General features: G+C 46.5%; 1 pseudogene; it reads right to left on the bottom strand.

The window, feature by feature from the left end:
• Positions 1-13,652: 13,652 nt before the first annotated feature.
• Positions 13,653-14,794, bottom strand: LOC140618929 (large ribosomal subunit protein uL22 pseudogene; annotated as a pseudogene).
• Between the last annotated feature and the right edge of the window lie 1,183 nt (positions 14,795-15,977).

Raw genomic sequence — 15,977 nt, 5'->3', positions numbered from 1 at the left:
AGAGGACCCTGGGCTTCTCATTGTTCCTCAAATTCACCTTCTTGTTCCCACTTCAGAGCCTTTGCACTGGCTATTCCCTCTGCCCAGGATACCCTTCCACCAGAGGTTTCCATCCCTCCCTCTATTCCCCGGAGATCTCTGACCACTAAATGTAAAAACGTAAAACAGCCGCTCCTTCTGTGGTCATTCTCCATCCCTAACCCTGCTTCTTTTCCTCCCACTTGTCGTGAGGACACTCAAGTAGCTTTATGAGAGACCCATATGGCAAGGAACTGAGTGAGGCCTCCTGCCAGCACCCATGTGAGTGCACCATCTTGGAAGCAGCTCCTCCAAGTCCCATTTAAGCCTTTAGATGAGGGGAACCCCAGCCCACATTTGTTTTGTTTTGTTTTTTTACTACAATCTCCTTAAGATCCTAAGCCAGAAACACCTAGTTCCTATATTTCTGAAACTGTATGAAATAATATATTTTTACCATTTCAAGCCCTTAGGTTGGGGAGTAATTTATTAGTAATTTATTATTTATTGGGATCCAACTGAAGTTAGGAGGTTCAGGAAAGGGAGTCCTCAGCTAGAAAAGGAGTATGTAACTGGGCCCCTCTTTCTGCTTAGGTAGTCAGAACTCTGCAGTGGGGTTCCTGGCCTAGGGGTGTAATTTGCTGAGGGCAAGTGCCTGATGCCACCTGCACCCCTGCTTCTTTCCCACCATCTTGGTTCTCTTTATCTGTCCTCCCAGTGCCTTTGCCTCTCAAATCACCCCAAGTCCTTGCCAAGCAGGATGAACAGTTTTTTGGTTTTTTTGTTTTTTTTTTTTGTTTGTTTGTTTGTTTAAATTTGGACTCCATTTCAGGAAGTGTGCACCAAGCCCAGACCATCGCAGGCAATCCTTCCCATGGTGAGGGGTTTGCTAGGAATTTCCTCATTTTTCAGACGAGGAATCTGAGGCACAATGTGGTGAAGTGCTGTGCCCAACGTTACACAACGGGCAAGCGGCTGAAGCAGCTGGTCTGCACTCAGGCCTAGACGCAGGACTCCCGCACAACCCGAGTAATGACGTTACTGACAGTCCTGGCAGATTTGGTGATCATTAGGACATCACGCGCCAGCCACTATTTTGAGGGCTTCCCATGGGTTCACGATTTAATCTTCCCAACAACTGTATAAAGAATGTCGTTTCCCTCTATTTGACAGAGGAGGAAACTGAGGCACGCCAGCAGTGCAGTGGCCGGTGCAAGTCAGGCGTTTGCACCCACACTGCCTAATTCTGACCTTGGCTGGAGTGGCCAGCGGCGGCCCCGCGCCCCCCGTGCCCCCACCGCCGGCCCAGCCCGGGGAACTGAGCGCTGCCCCCTCTTCCACTCGGGGAATCCGGTTTCAGAGGGGAAGTGACTCAGTGGCCTGAGGCCCCGCAGATAATTATTCACTTCCAATCCCGGTAATTAAAGGCCCTAATAGCTCCGCAGAGGACGCACAACCGAAGTCACTTCCGCGGTCCCCACCCCTGCCCGGGGACCCGCGTGCGGCCGCAGCTTCCCGGGAGCGAGCTCGGCCGCCCTCCCAGGCCGCGGGCCGGCGGCGGCCGAATTGCACGCTGCTCTGGCGCCCCCTGGTGGCAGACCTGGGGGCGGCGGGCTGGGGGGCTGTGCGCAGAGCAGCCGTAGGCGCCGGTCGTGCCCGCGCAGCCCGGGCCCTTCCACCCGGGGGTGGGGCCAAGCCTTGGGCGGGGGGAAGCGTCTCAGGCTCTGGGTGTGATGCCTCCAACCACCGTGAAGTGGCCACGAAGGTCGAGAACAGGAATTGGGGGCATGGCTTAATGGCTGGCTTCTTCCTTTAGTGCTGGGTCCCCCGGGGCAAGCGACTTGGGCTCTCTGAGCTTCAGGTTCCTCATTGGCAAAATGTGGATGAGGGATGAACCTACTTCATAGGATTGTAGTGAAAATTAACTTAAAATAATTCGTGTAAAAGTCCCCGCTGCGCAATAAGTGCTCAATAAACGTTGTTCTTAATTTCCAAGGCACAAATTTGGTTACGTGCCATGTCTCTCCGCTGCTCTAAACCCTCCAAGGCTATTACCTTCGGAATAAAATGCAAAAGCCTCAGCCGGACATACCCGGCCCCTTCATAGTTTCATCCTCAGTGACCTCCTCTTGTGACAAAATCCACCAAATGCTCTGTGCTCTTGCCCCATCAGACTTCTTTTTGTTCCCTGCCTCATGTTTCCAGAGCTTTGCCCACTCTATTTTCACTGCCTGACATTCCCTTTCCCTCTCCTCTGCTTGGCAAACTCCTATACAGCCTTCAAAACCACCTGAAATGTGACCTGTGCTTGAAGTCTACTCCAATTCCCTGAGGATGTCATTTCTTCTGGCCTCCTCTGGCACCCTCTGCATCAACCCTCTGAGGATGGGGGCTTGTCCCTTCTGGTGCAATTTCTCATTCATCTGTCTGTACATGCTGAAGACTTGGAGTTCTTGGAAGGGTAAGGCTGATGTTTCGCTCACATTTGAATCACTGGCATGCAGCACGAATCATGTACACATCAGGTGCTTCAAAATCTCGTGTTATGACCAAACAAAAAGTAGGTACTGAGTGATTATTGGTGGATGGTGATTCCAAAGCACACAGTTGTTATGCAAGCCTTGGTTCTATCCCCTTTGTGCTTGGCTTGACCTAAGTCTCAGTTTCCTCATCTGCAAAATGGGGATGAGAATGATACCTACCTCACAAAATATTTCTGAATATTTTTTTTAATATTTCTGAATATTAAATGAAATTATGTGTGTAGCGCAGGACATTCAGTCAATGATATGCTATTATTATTATTATTATTAGCTAAACTTGTTCTCAGGTCCCCTCCCTTTACACGGAGTGGGTAATGAGAAAACCTTGATACGAACCTCCCCTATCTCCACTAAAAGAAGCATCAAGGGGGCACCTGGGTGGCTCAGTGGTTGACCAGCTGCCTTTGGCTCAGGGTGTGGTCCCGGGTCCTGGGATCGAGTCCCACATCAGGCTCCCCACAGGGAGCCTGCTTCTCCTCTGCCTGTGTCTCTGCCTCTCTCTGTATGTCTCTCATGAATAAATAAATAAAATCTTAAAAAAAAAAAAAAAAGCATCAAGGGATCCCTGGGTGGTGCAGCGGTTTAGCGCCTGCCTTTGGCCCAGGGCACGATCCTGGAGACTCGGGATTGAGTCCCACGTCGGGCTCCCGGTGCATGGAGCCTGCTTCTCCCTCTGCCTGTGTCTCTGCCTCTCTCTCTCTCTCTCTCTCTGTGACTATCATACATAAATAAATAAAAATTTTAAAAAAGCATCAAAATGTTAGCTAAAGTATAGACCCAAAAGAATTGATGACAAGTACTCAGACAATTGGGTATATGAATGTTCATAGTAGCAGTATTCACAACAGACAAAAGATAGAAACAACCCAAATGTCCATCAATGGATGAATGGACAAACAAAATGGGATCTTTTATCTTCCATAAAAAGGAAGTGCTGACATATGATACAACACGATGACCCTCAAAATAATATGCCGAGTGAGGGGCACCTGGTTGGCTGGGTTGTAAGAGCATGTGACTTTTGACCTTGGGGCATAAGTTTGAACCCCAGGTTGGGTGTATAGAGATTACAGAAAGAAAAGGAAGAAAAAAAAGAAAGAAAGAAAGAAAGAAAGAAAGAAGAAAGAAAGAAAGAAAGAAAGAAAGAAAGAAAGAAGAAAGAAAGAAAGAAAGGAAAGAAAAAAAGAAAGAAAAGAAAAGAAAGACTCAAATAGAATTAAAAAATAAAAACAACACCCACCCCGCCAAAAAACCTGGGTTTTTTGCTGAGTGAAGGAAGCCAGACACAGAAGGTCACATGTTGTATAATTCCATTTACATGAATGTGCAGAAGGGGTAAATCCACAGAAACAGAACACAGGTTGGTGTTTGTTCTGGATCAGAGGAGGGAGAATGGGCAGTGATTGAGTCTAAGAATGGGGCTTCCTTTTGTGGGGATGAAAATATTTTAGGGGTAGCCTGGGTGGCTCAGCGGTTTAGTGCCGCCTTCAGCCCAGGGCTTGATCCTGGCGACCTGGGATCGAGTCCTGTGTCGGGCTCCCTGTGTGGAGCCTGCTTCTCCCTCTGCCTGTGTCCCTGCCTTTCTCTCTCTCTCTCTCTCTCTCCCTCCCTCCCTCCTGAATAAGTAAATAAAATCAGAAAGAAAGAAAGAAGAAAGAAAGAAAGAAAGAAAGAAAGAAAGAAAGAAAGAAAGAAAGAAAGAAGAAAGAAAATATTTTGGAACTAGGTAGCTGTGGTGGTTGTAGGACATTTGTGAATGTGCTAAATGCCACTGAATTGTGCACTTTAAAATGATTAACTTTATGTGAAATTCTCAATTTAAAAAAATGTAAAAAAAAAAAAAGGGTTAGGTACAGGAGTGGGTTCTGGAGGGGTTTGGAGATGTGTCTCCTCTATTCCTCTGATCCCCCACAGGCTGATCTTAACCCCCAAATGGGCTACTTGAGGCTGGGAAGTTGGTCTCTTCCCCCCACCCCTCCACCTGACAGAGGCTGGGGATGGTCCCACAGAGGATGCGACCCAAGTGTGAGATCAGGCCACTCCTCACCTGCAGGTCAGTTGGGGTGGCTCTGCTACCGCAGTGACGGTGCTTGTGGCCACATCAGGTGACCGAGTGTGGCTTCAAGGTGAGAGAAGGGCTCTATGCTCAAGGATGGCCCCAAGGCAGTTGGGTCCTTTCTGGGGGAGTGAAGCCTTGAGATGCACAGAGAAGGACAGAAAGTGGCTACTGGGAAGGGAGAAAATGGAGCCACAGAGCAGGCACAAACTTGAGGGCAGAGGCAGGTGGGATGAGGAGGCTGCAGGGTACTCTGTGGGCTCTCCAGGGCTGGGCTAGGGGAGTGCCTTGGCCCTGGCTTACTCCTGAGCCCAGAGCAGAACCCTGTGGCTGCCCAGGTAGCCTCCGGACTCTGCTGTGTCGGCTGGCTGTGTGACCTTGGGCAAGTTACTTCACCTCTCTGAGGCAGCAGGAGCCACAGGACGGAGTTGAGGAGGAGCAAAGAGGAGGAGAGGAGGGAGGGACGTATCCATCAGAACTTTTAGAAGCCGAAGTAGGAAGCTGAGGGTGGGGGGTTGTGCAGAGAGCAGCTGAGCCCCACATTTCCATTTTTCCCATGCTGGGCTCCCTTTGGTTTTGAGATGGTTGCCCGTGGGTGGTGGCCATCAGGGGAACTGCCTCATCTCTGCTTGTTATGGTAGCAGCACCTGGTTTTCCATGTAGTCTCAGTTCAAGATGTTCCGTGGGGCTGACCTTCCCATCGCTGCTCCAGTGCTTGGTTCAAGGATGGACAGATGAACCCATGGGACCAGTGAGTATCAGTTCCAGGTGCACGCAGAATAGTCCGATAAGACTATTCCACTCTATTCTTATGTCTTATTGTCTTATTCCACTTTAAAATTTTAGAGCTGGGAGGACATAAGCTCAGAATGAATATGACTCAGAGCAAAGCAAAACTCAAAGACAGAGAAACTGAGTCTTGTTGATGTCTGCATCCATATCCAGCCATACCTGAAAAGTCTTAGACTTCCCAACCATGTGAGTTCATCAGATCTCACTTTGGCTGGAGCCTGTTTGTATGCAGCCTTTAGTCACTTGGCCACTGTGAGACTCCTGCCAAAGGGCACCAGTGGGGCTTCCCAGGAGCCATACCCCACACAAGGTCCCTCATGGTCTCTCATGCCTGAAACAGGAGACGAGGACATGGTCTTGGGGCTAGAAGTGTGCAGTAGCAGGTGTTGGGCAGGCTGAAAGGAGCTGGGGCACCATGGAGGCAGGAAGACAGACACTCCGCCCATCAGGCTGAGATCTGTTGAGCCCCTACTATGTGCCTGACACTGTAGTCTGTTCTCATGCTGGAAGACAGATAATCAGTAAGTGAGTGAGCTCTTAGATAAATGAACAGTGACAAGTTAGCAAGGGCCTCAAAGTTCACTGAATTCTTCCAACAACCCTTAGCTCTGTTTTTCAGACAAGGAAACTGAGGCCCAGAGAGATGAAGGTGGCTTGCCTTAGGTCACATAGCTACTCAGACTCCAAGTCAGGATTCGAACCCAGGTCTGGCACCATACTTTTTAATTTTTGTTTTTGTTAATTGTTTTATTTTTTAATTTTTTAAAGATTTATTTATTCATGAGAGACACACACACACACAGAGGCAGAAACATAGGCAGAGGGAGAAGCAGGCTCCCACTGGAAAGCCCTACGTGGGACTCAATCTCAGAACCCCAGGATCATGACCTGAGCCAAAGGCAGATTCTCAACCTCTGAGCCACCCAGTCATCCCTGTTAATTTTTTTAAAAAGACTATTTATTTGTTTGAGAGGGAGAGCACATATGAGTGGGGGTAGGGGCAGAGGGAGAGGGAAAATCCTACTCCCTGCTGAGCAGGGAGTCCCACTTGGGGCCCAATCCCAGGACCCTGGGACCATGACCTGAGCCGAAGGCAGACACTTCACTGACTGATACTGAACCCCAGGTGCCCTGTTTTTGTTAATATTTTTAATTAAGAAATTTTAAATTAGAAATTCCCCCCCACAGGGCAGCCCAGGTGGCTCAGCGGTTTAGTGCCACCTTCAGCCCAGAGCGTGATCCTGGAGTCCCGGGATCGAGTCCCATGTCGGGCTCCTTGCATGGAGCCTGCTTCTCCCTCTGCCTATGTCTCTGCTTCTCTCTCATGAATAAATAAATAAAATCTTTAAAAAAAAAAAAAAGAAAGAAATTCCCCTCACAGGCCCTATATTTTGATTTTCCTTACCCCCAAACAACACATTTTCCAGGCAACGACTTAGTTGTTTTTAAATTTGTCTTTTTTCTTTTAAAGATGTATTTATTTATTTTAGAGGGAAAGGAGGGGCAGAGGAAGAAGGAGAGAGAATCTCAAGCAGACCACCCCACCCACCACCACTTTGCACTCTGCTGAGTGCAGAGCCCAATGTGGCGCTGGATCCCACAACCCTGAAATCATGACCCTGAGCCCAAATCAAGAGTCAGATGCTTAACTGACTGAGCCACCCAGGTGCTCCTGTTTTAAAATGTTTCTATTATTTGGAAATGTTGAACTGCCAACCAAAACATGCGAGCAGAAAGTAATAACACCTAACAGTTATTGAGCATTTACTATCTGCCACCACCGTTCTGAGGGCTTTATATTATTAACCAGATGGGGTTAGACTCAAGGATTTAGACTCAAAGGAAGATTGCCTGGATTCAAATTCACATTGCTCGCTGCAGGAGTTCAAGCAGCCCGTTTCATCTTGATTTATTTATCTGTACAATGGCAATTGTCATTCCTACTTCTCAGCATTGCATGAGAAGAAGAACACACAGCAAGGGCTCAGTAAACATGAGCTACTATTCCTGAAACCCCTCACAACACCTTATGAGATATGGGGTGGGGGACGGGATGACATGACACTGTTATGTTTTCTGTTTTACAGATGAGGAAACCAAGACAGAGAGGTTAATGACTTGCTGAAGGTCACACAGCTTGAAAATATGAGTGGGGATTGGAACCCACTTATCCACAGTGAATCCATTAATTTCCAGCTCAAAGCATGGCTGCAAGTTCCTCTATGAGTCTGGGGCTTCAGGGGCAAATGCCAGACTCCCTGGGCCCTTCCACAATTGTGGGTGTGGGTCAGGGACCACCATGCAAGCCAGCCCCATCTCCTTCCAGGCCCCAACATGGTCTAGTAGGAAGAAAAACAAATCCCACTTAATATACATATCAAAGTCAGGGGCATGGTTTATGTCAAGGGAAGGGATTATTCCTTTGTAGATGTTGCTAGGGCAGCACTGGAGTAACATTTCTTTGGGTTTGAGGTGGAGCCAGCTAGTGCCAGCTCTGCCCCTTATTGTGTGACCACGGGCACGTTACTCACCTCTGAGCCTTGGTTTGAGGATTCACTTGAGGGTCTGTGTATAAAGAACTTGGCCCTGGGCAGATTAGCAATACATGTTGCAAGGGGTGCCTGGCTGGCTTAGCTGGTAGAGCATGTGACTACCTCTCAGGATCTTGAGTTCAAGCCCAAGTTGGATGCAGAAGTTACTTTTAATTAATGAGCAGGTGAAACTCAGAGAAAGAGGTTTAAATCCTTGGGAGAAAGGATTCAGGAATTGGTGGGCGGGAGGGGGGGGTCAGTGGCAAGGAGAGGATTTGAGAAGGGGAAAGAGAGACCCCATAAGAGAGAGCGGGAACAAGGAGAGGAGTTGGCCAACACTATGCAATGTGCTGGCAGGACCTTCCAGGTCTCTATGCCTTCAGCCAAATTTCACTCACACCCATGACCCAGCCTCAGGCTGGTGATACATGGATACCAGAGGAAAGATCCATGAAGTCAGGGGCTCTGGCCTTTCCTGTCACTCCCCTTCCCCCCATGTGCTTCACAGCGAGCGAGCCGGTGTGCCAGGCCAGCATGTGGTGGTGGAAGACAATTTCAGTTCCTCCTTGGGGGCTGGCTGGTCCTGCCCATTGTTGGGGTGGGGCAGCCACTGTGGAAGGAGACTCTGTTCCCAAACCGCAGCTTGGAGCACTGTCTTCCCCTGCTGGTGGCTGAGCCAAGGGAAGGCAAGATCTGGAAGCAAGATGGCAGGCCCTGTGGGCACCTTCCCAGGACGACTGCTCAGGCCCCGAGTCATGTTCCAGTCACCCAGGACCTACCTTCTAAGGGGGCCTGGGGTTGTGTCACAGGCTAGGCACAGTCATCAAACCCAAGTACACCACCTACAGTTGTTTTCTCCTGTGGTGTGTGTGTGTGTGTTTCCTATCTCATGTGCCCTCTGGCCTTCTTGGGAGTTCCTCCTCATCTAGCCTTCTGACAAAAGCCCACGGGCCTCATCTCATCTCTCCTCCCTTCTTGCTCTTTCTTCTCCAGCCACACCAGCCTCCTTGATATGTTTCTTGCCCCTGAGGCTTTGCATTTGCTGTTCCCTCTGCCAAGAATGCTCTTCCCTCTGGATATCTGCATGGTTTGTGCCCTTATTTCCTTCAGGTCTTTACTGAAAAGCACCTTCTCTGGGAAGTCTTCCTTGGCCTCTCCTAGCTAAAAGGGCAACCTCCTTGTCATTCACAATTCCAATGTTCTTCCCCTGCTTTATTTTTCCTCTTGACTCCTAATTGCATCTAATGTACTGTATGAATGTTGATTCATTTCCCACCCCCTCTTCCCTCTGGTAAGAGAGGGAAAGAGCACTTGTCTGTTTTTTTAAAAAACAATTTATTGAAGGGGCATCAGTTGGTAAGAGCATGAGACTCTTGGTCTTGGGCTTATGAGCTGGAGCCCCACGCTGGGTGTAGGGCTAATTTTATTTTATTTTTAAAGATTTTATTTATTCATGAGAGACACACAGAGAGAGAGGCAGAGACATAGGCAGAGGGAGAAGCAGACTCCATGCAGGGAGCCTGATGTGGGACTCGATCCCAGGACCCCAGGATCACAACCTGAGCCAGAGGCAGATGCTCAACTGCTGAGCCACCCAGGTGTCCCTGTAGGGCTTATTTTAAATACATATGTATTTAGGGATCCCTGGGTGGCTCAGCGGTTTAGCGCCTGCCTTTGGCCTAGGGCACGATCCTGGAGGCTCCCGGCATGGGGCCTGTTTCTCCCTCTGCCTGTGTCTCTGCCTCTCTGTGTGTGTGTGTGTGTGTGTGTGTGTGTGTGAGTGTGTATGTGTCTATCATGGATAAATAAATAAAATCTAAAAAAAAAAATAAATACATATGTATTTAAATACATAAATATTTGTGTTTATTAAGATTTTGTTTTTGAGAGAAAGCAGAGTGAGACAGAGTACACGAATGGGGAGGGAAAGGGAGAAGCAGACTTTTCCCTTGAGCAGGGAGCTTGAGGCAGGGCTTGATCCCAGGACCCCGGGATCATGACCTGAGCTGAAGGCAGATGCTTAACCAACTGAGCCACCCAGGCACCCCTAAATATAAATATTTTTTAAAAATTTATTGAAGTGAATTCATATGGCATAAAATTGACCATTTTATTAATTCTTATTTATTCTTAAAATATTTTTTTTTGGAAAAAAATAAGATTTTTTTGGGGGGAAGATCAGAGGAAGAGGGAGACTCCCAGGCAGACTCTGTGCTCATCACAGAGCCCTATGCAGGACTGGATCCCACAACCCTGAGATCATGACCCTGAGCAGAAACCAAGAGTTGGACGCTTAACCAACTGTGCCACCCAGGCTCCCTTAAATATTTTATTTTTAAGTTATCTCTATACCCAACATAGGACTTGAACTTACAACCCCAAGATTAAGGGTCATGTGCTCTACCAACCAAGTTGGCCAGGCACCCCAGAACTCTATTCCTTAATTATGGCTGAGTTATATTCCATTTTATGGATGCACCACATTTTATTTATCTATTCTTCCATCGATGGACACTTGGGTTGCTTTCACCTTTTGGTTACTGGGAATATTGCTACTATGAACATGTATGGACTTATCTGTCTTTTTAACCTTTATCCCTCATGCCTGGGACAGAGTCATGCTCGATAAATGCTGTTGGAATGAATGACTGGAGAAAACGAAGGTATTGGACTCAGAGGGATGAGGTAGGGCATCACACACCTGCAAGAGGTGATGGCTGAGTGAGGCCTTGGAGGAGGAGCCTTCAAGTGAACCACATGTGCCATGCCGAGGCCCAGAGCATGGTGCACCATGGGAGCAGAGGGCAGCCAGGTGGCTGAAGCTGAGGGAGTGGGGACAGAACCCCATGCATGAGGAGCTGGAGGGGTGGGCAGAGTCCAGGTCATGCAGGACCCTGTCATTCACAGGGAGGAAGGAGGTGGATCTGCTTCTGAGGCAGTGGAGAGCCACGGAAAGACTCTGAGCAAGAGAGTGCCATGACTTGGTTTGCCTTAAGTTTTGCCAGGATTCCCTCAGTGGAAGATGGATTCCATGGCAGCAGAGGTCAGAGGGGCAGATGGCAGACCAGAGATAAGGCCACTGGAGCTGTCCTAGTGAGAGCTGAGAGTAGATGTTGGCCTGGGATGGGGAAGTGGTGGCAAGGATAGAGAAGTGACATACTCAGACATGGTCTGGAGGTAAAATCATCAGGACTGGTAACAGCAGCCACAACTCACTTCTGGTTCTCAAATTCCCCTTTCCAGACCTTCTAAATCACGGCCTCTTCTCCAGCCCTCTGCAGGTCCGAGCCACAAAGATGCTCAGCTATTCATAGCAGCCAAAGGTGGGAATGACAGGATATTCCTTAGTGGATGAAAAGATAAACCAAATGTAGCGTAACTGTACAGTGAAATATGAATCAGGGCAGCCCTGGTGGCACAGTGGTTTAGCGCCGCCTGCAGCCCGGGGTGTCATCCTGGGGACCCGGGATCGAGTGCCGTGTCAGGCTTCCTGCATGGAGCCTGTTTCTCCTTCTGCCTGTGTCTCTGCCTCTCTCTCTGAATAAATTAAAAAAAAAAATCTTAAAGAAAAAAAAAAAAGAATACCTACTTAAAAAAAAAAAGAAATACGAATCAGCCATAGAGAAATAAAGTAATGATAAACGCTGTAAAGTAGATGGACATTGAAAGCACTGCTCCAAGTGAAAGAAGCCAGGCACCAAAGGCCACATACTATGATCCCACTTCTATGAAATATATAGAATAGACAAATCCATAGCAACAGAAAGTAGAGGCAACCTACTGAATAGGAGAAGATATTCGCAAATGATATATCCAATAAGGGGTTAATATCCAAAATATATAAAGAACTCCTGCAGCCCAACACCCCAAAAACAAGTAACCCAATTAAAATAGGCAGAAGACATAAGTAGACATTTTCCCAAAGAAGACATGCAGATCGTCAATAGACACATGAAAAGATGCTCAACATCACCCATCATCATCAGGGAAATACAAATTAAAACCACAATGAGGTAACACCTCACACCCATAAGAATAGCTAGAATTAAAAAACAAAACAAAACAAGAAATAACACATGTTGGTGAGGATGTGGAGAAAAAGGAACCCTGCTGATGGTGGAGAGGTAAATTGGTGCAACCATTGTGGAAAATAGTGTGGAGATGCCTCAAAAACTTAAAAATAGAAATACCTTATGATCCAGTAATCCCACTGCTGGGCATTTACCCAAAGAAAACAAAAACACTAATTTGAAAAGATATATGCAACCCTGTATTTATTGCAGGATTACTTATAATAGCTAATGTATGGAAGCAACTCAAGTGTCCCCATAGATGAATGGATAAAGATGTGCTGGGCAGCCCGGGTGGCTCAGTGGTTTAGTGCCGCCTTTAGCCCAGGGCCTGATCCTGGAGACCCGGGATCAAGTCCCATGTCAGGCTCCCTGCATGGAGCCTGCTTCTCCCTCTGCTTGTGTCTCTGCCTCTCTCTCTCTCTCATAAATAAATAAATAAATAAATAAATAAATAAATAAATAAACAAACTTAAAAAGATGTGCTGTACATACACAATGGAATATTAGTCATAAAAAAGAATGAAATCTTGCCATTTGCAGCAACATGGATGGACCTAGAGGGTATAGTGCTAAGTGAAATAAGTCAGAGAAAGATGAATATCACATAATTTCACTTATATGTGGAATCTAAAAAACAAAGCAAAGGAACAAACAACAACAAAGACCAGAAACACCCACAAATACAGAGAACAGACTGGTGGTTGCCAGTGAGAAGGAGAGTGGATATGGGGAAAATGGGGAAAGACAGTGGAAGGTACAGGCTTCTAGTTATGGAATGGATGGAAAGGACAGGGATGGAAAGGACAGCATAGGGAATACAGTCAATAATACTGTAATAGTGTTGCACAGTGATAGATGGTGGCTATGCTTGTGGTGAACAGAGCAGTATAGAGTTCTCAAATCACTATGTTGTACACCTGAAACTAATGTAACATTAGGTGTCAACTATATTTCCATGGAATAAAAGAAAGTAGATTGGTGGTTGCCAGGGGCTGGGAGGAGGGGAGGATGGGGGGTGCTTGCTAATGGATATGGGATTTTACTTTGGAGTCACAGGAATGTTCTGAAACTAGATAGTGTTGGTGATTATACATCATGAATGTACTAAATGTCACTGAATTATTTCTTTTGTGCTTATGACTTTAAAAAAAATTATTTTAGAGAGAGCGCGTGTGCGCAACCAGGGAAGGGCAGAGGGAGAAAGACTGAAGTGGGGTTCAATCCCACAACAAGCGAGATCATGACCTGAGCCAAAACCAAGAGCTGGGCGCTTAACTGACTGAGCCACCCAGGGGCCCCTGTACTGGTGACTTTTTAAAGTTGGGAGCTGTATCTTTTTTCTTTTCTTTCTTTCTTTTCAGCTTTATCGAGGTATAATTGACAAAGAAAATATATTTAAAACATACATCGTGATGATTTTATACATATATAAGTATTGTGAAGATTCCGCTCCCTTGGTTAACACATTCATTAATGTGTTTTAGTGTTTCTTTCTTTCTTTCTTTTTTTTTTTTTTTTTGGTGGGAGCATTTAAGTTCTACTCTAACTATCTATCTATCTATCTATCTATCTATCTATCTATCTATTTATTTATTTATTTATTTATTTTATTTTTATTTGCGTTTATTCTATGCGGAATTTACTCCTGGGCCATAAGTTTTTTTCTTCAGTTTCTTCTGGGATATCTTTTTCTTTTGTGCAACCTCCTCTTCTGGTTTAGGAACAATCTGCTCTTTTTCAGTAAGAATCATCTCGATGTGGCAGGAAGAGCTCATGTGTGGGTTAATCCGGCCATGAGCCCTCTAAATTCTACGTCATATCTTGAGGGCTTTGTTCACCTGGATGTGCTCAATGGCCAGAGAATCTACATTTATTATTATTTTTTTTAAAATTGTATTTATTTATTTATTCATGAAAGACACAGAGAGAGAGAGGCAGAGGCAGAGACACAGGCAGAGGGAGAAGCAGGCTCCATGCAGGGAGCCTGATGTGGGACTCAATTCCGGGACTCCAGGATCACGCCCTGGGCCAAAGGCAGGCGCTAAACCGCTGAGCCACCCAGGGATTCCTGAGAATCTACATTTAAACCCTTAAGTTCAGTATTACTCTCTGCATTTTTTTTTAAATTTTTATTTATTTATGATAGTCACAGAGAGAGAAATAGAGAGAGGCAGAGACATAGGCAGAGGGAGAAGCAGGCTCCATGCACAGGGGGCCCGATGTGGGATTCGATCCCGGGTCTCCAGGATCGCGCCCTGGGCCAAAGGCAGGCGCCAAACCGCTGCGCCACCCAGGGATCCCACTCTCTGCATTTTTAAGCATGTGCAGTAAAAATTCAGCACTCTTCTTAGGGCACCGACCCTGTGTCCAGCCCCACTGTTTGGCCTGCGCACACCTACCAACTCCACGATTGTAGCAACAGAATGGCACACACTGCTTCTGCAAAGTGACATCTTTCAGGTACTTGGTGGCTTTTCGGACATGCATACCCTTGATGGCCTGGGCAGTTTCATGCATGTTCTTAAAGTGAACATGAAGATTTGAACCTCTCAACTCGCATGATTTTGTAGGGTTTTCTGGGTCCAGCGAGTAGGGAACCATTTTCAGAGTTTACCTCAGGCCGCTCAGGGGGAAGAGCAATTTCTACTTTCTTTAAATTAGACAAACCGTGTTATCAACCAGTCACCATGCTATATGTTATGTTTACTTTAAAATGGTTAATTTTGGGGGTGCCTAGCTGGCTCAGTTGGTGGAGCATGCAACTCTCGATCTTGGGTTGTGAGTTCAAGCCCCACATTGGGTGTAGAGATTACTCAAAAAATAAACATTTAAAAAATAAATAGGACAGTTCCGATGGCTCAGTAGTTTAGCGCCGCCTTCAGGGCAGCGCGCGATCCTGGAGACCCGGGATCGGGTCCCATGTCAGGCTCCCTGAATGGAGCCTGCTTCTCCCTCTGCCTGTGTCTCTGCCTCTCTCTCTCTCTCTCTCTCATGAATAAATAAATAAAATATTTTAAAAAAATAGTTGATTGCTTAAACACAATATGAATATCCAAATTCAAAAAAAATAAATAAAATGATTAATTTCTTGTTATGTGAATTTCACCTCAATTAAAATTAAAATAAATAATAAGGAATTTTTTTTAAAGGATGTCAGGACGCTTTCTGATTTCTGCCTCTTTCACCCATGCCAAACCTCAAATGCAGTATGAGGGGTTCTGAGAGTCAAGGTTCATAGATCTCTGGGGAGATTTTCCCCACATCAGACCCAGAAGCTTTTGTGCTTGGCATTTTCCTTATCTGGTGTCTACATTTGTGGAAATTCCAGCTAGCCTCTCTTGGTTGAAGAATTATGTTAGCATCAGGTATAGGCAGATTCAGGGGCTCAGCCACTATTAGATACCACTAGGTATCTGTCTCCATGTTGTGGGTCTTGGCCCTACTCTCCTCTGTGCTTGCTTCACTATCAGACATGCTCTAGAATACAACCACTCCTCTCCACCCCCATGGCTTCTGCTTTGCTTTTGGCTTAGGCACCACCATCACTTGCTTAGATTACTATAAGAGCATCCTCCCTGGTCTCCTGCTTCTACTCTTCTCTCTATAGTCCAACCTCCTCATAGCAGCCAGAGACCATGTTGAACCTAAGATAGACGGTGTTCCTCTCATTTTCTCAAAACCCTCTCATGGCTCCCCATTCTTCTAACGGTAAAGGTGAAATCTTTCTTATGATCCACAAGGCCCCAAACAACCTGGCTTTACCAATACTCTCTGACCTCATTTCCTACTATTCTTCCACTTGCCCACTTGGCTGCAGCTCCATTGGGCCTGTTCCCTGTTATTCAAACATGCTTGGGATGGTCCTATTTCAGGGCCTTTGCACTTGCTGTTTCCTCTGCCTGGGACAAGCTTCTCTGGGATATCTACACAGCTCTCTCTCTCTCTCACTTCATTCAGGTTTCTT

The sequence above is a fragment of the Canis lupus genome, chromosome 27 (genome assembly GCF_048164855.1).
Source record: "Canis lupus baileyi chromosome 27, mCanLup2.hap1, whole genome shotgun sequence".
NCBI classification, from domain to species: Eukaryota; Metazoa; Chordata; class Mammalia; order Carnivora; family Canidae; genus Canis; species Canis lupus.
The sequence above is the reverse complement of the archived record's forward strand: the minus strand, read 5'-3'. Positions and strand labels throughout refer to the sequence as shown.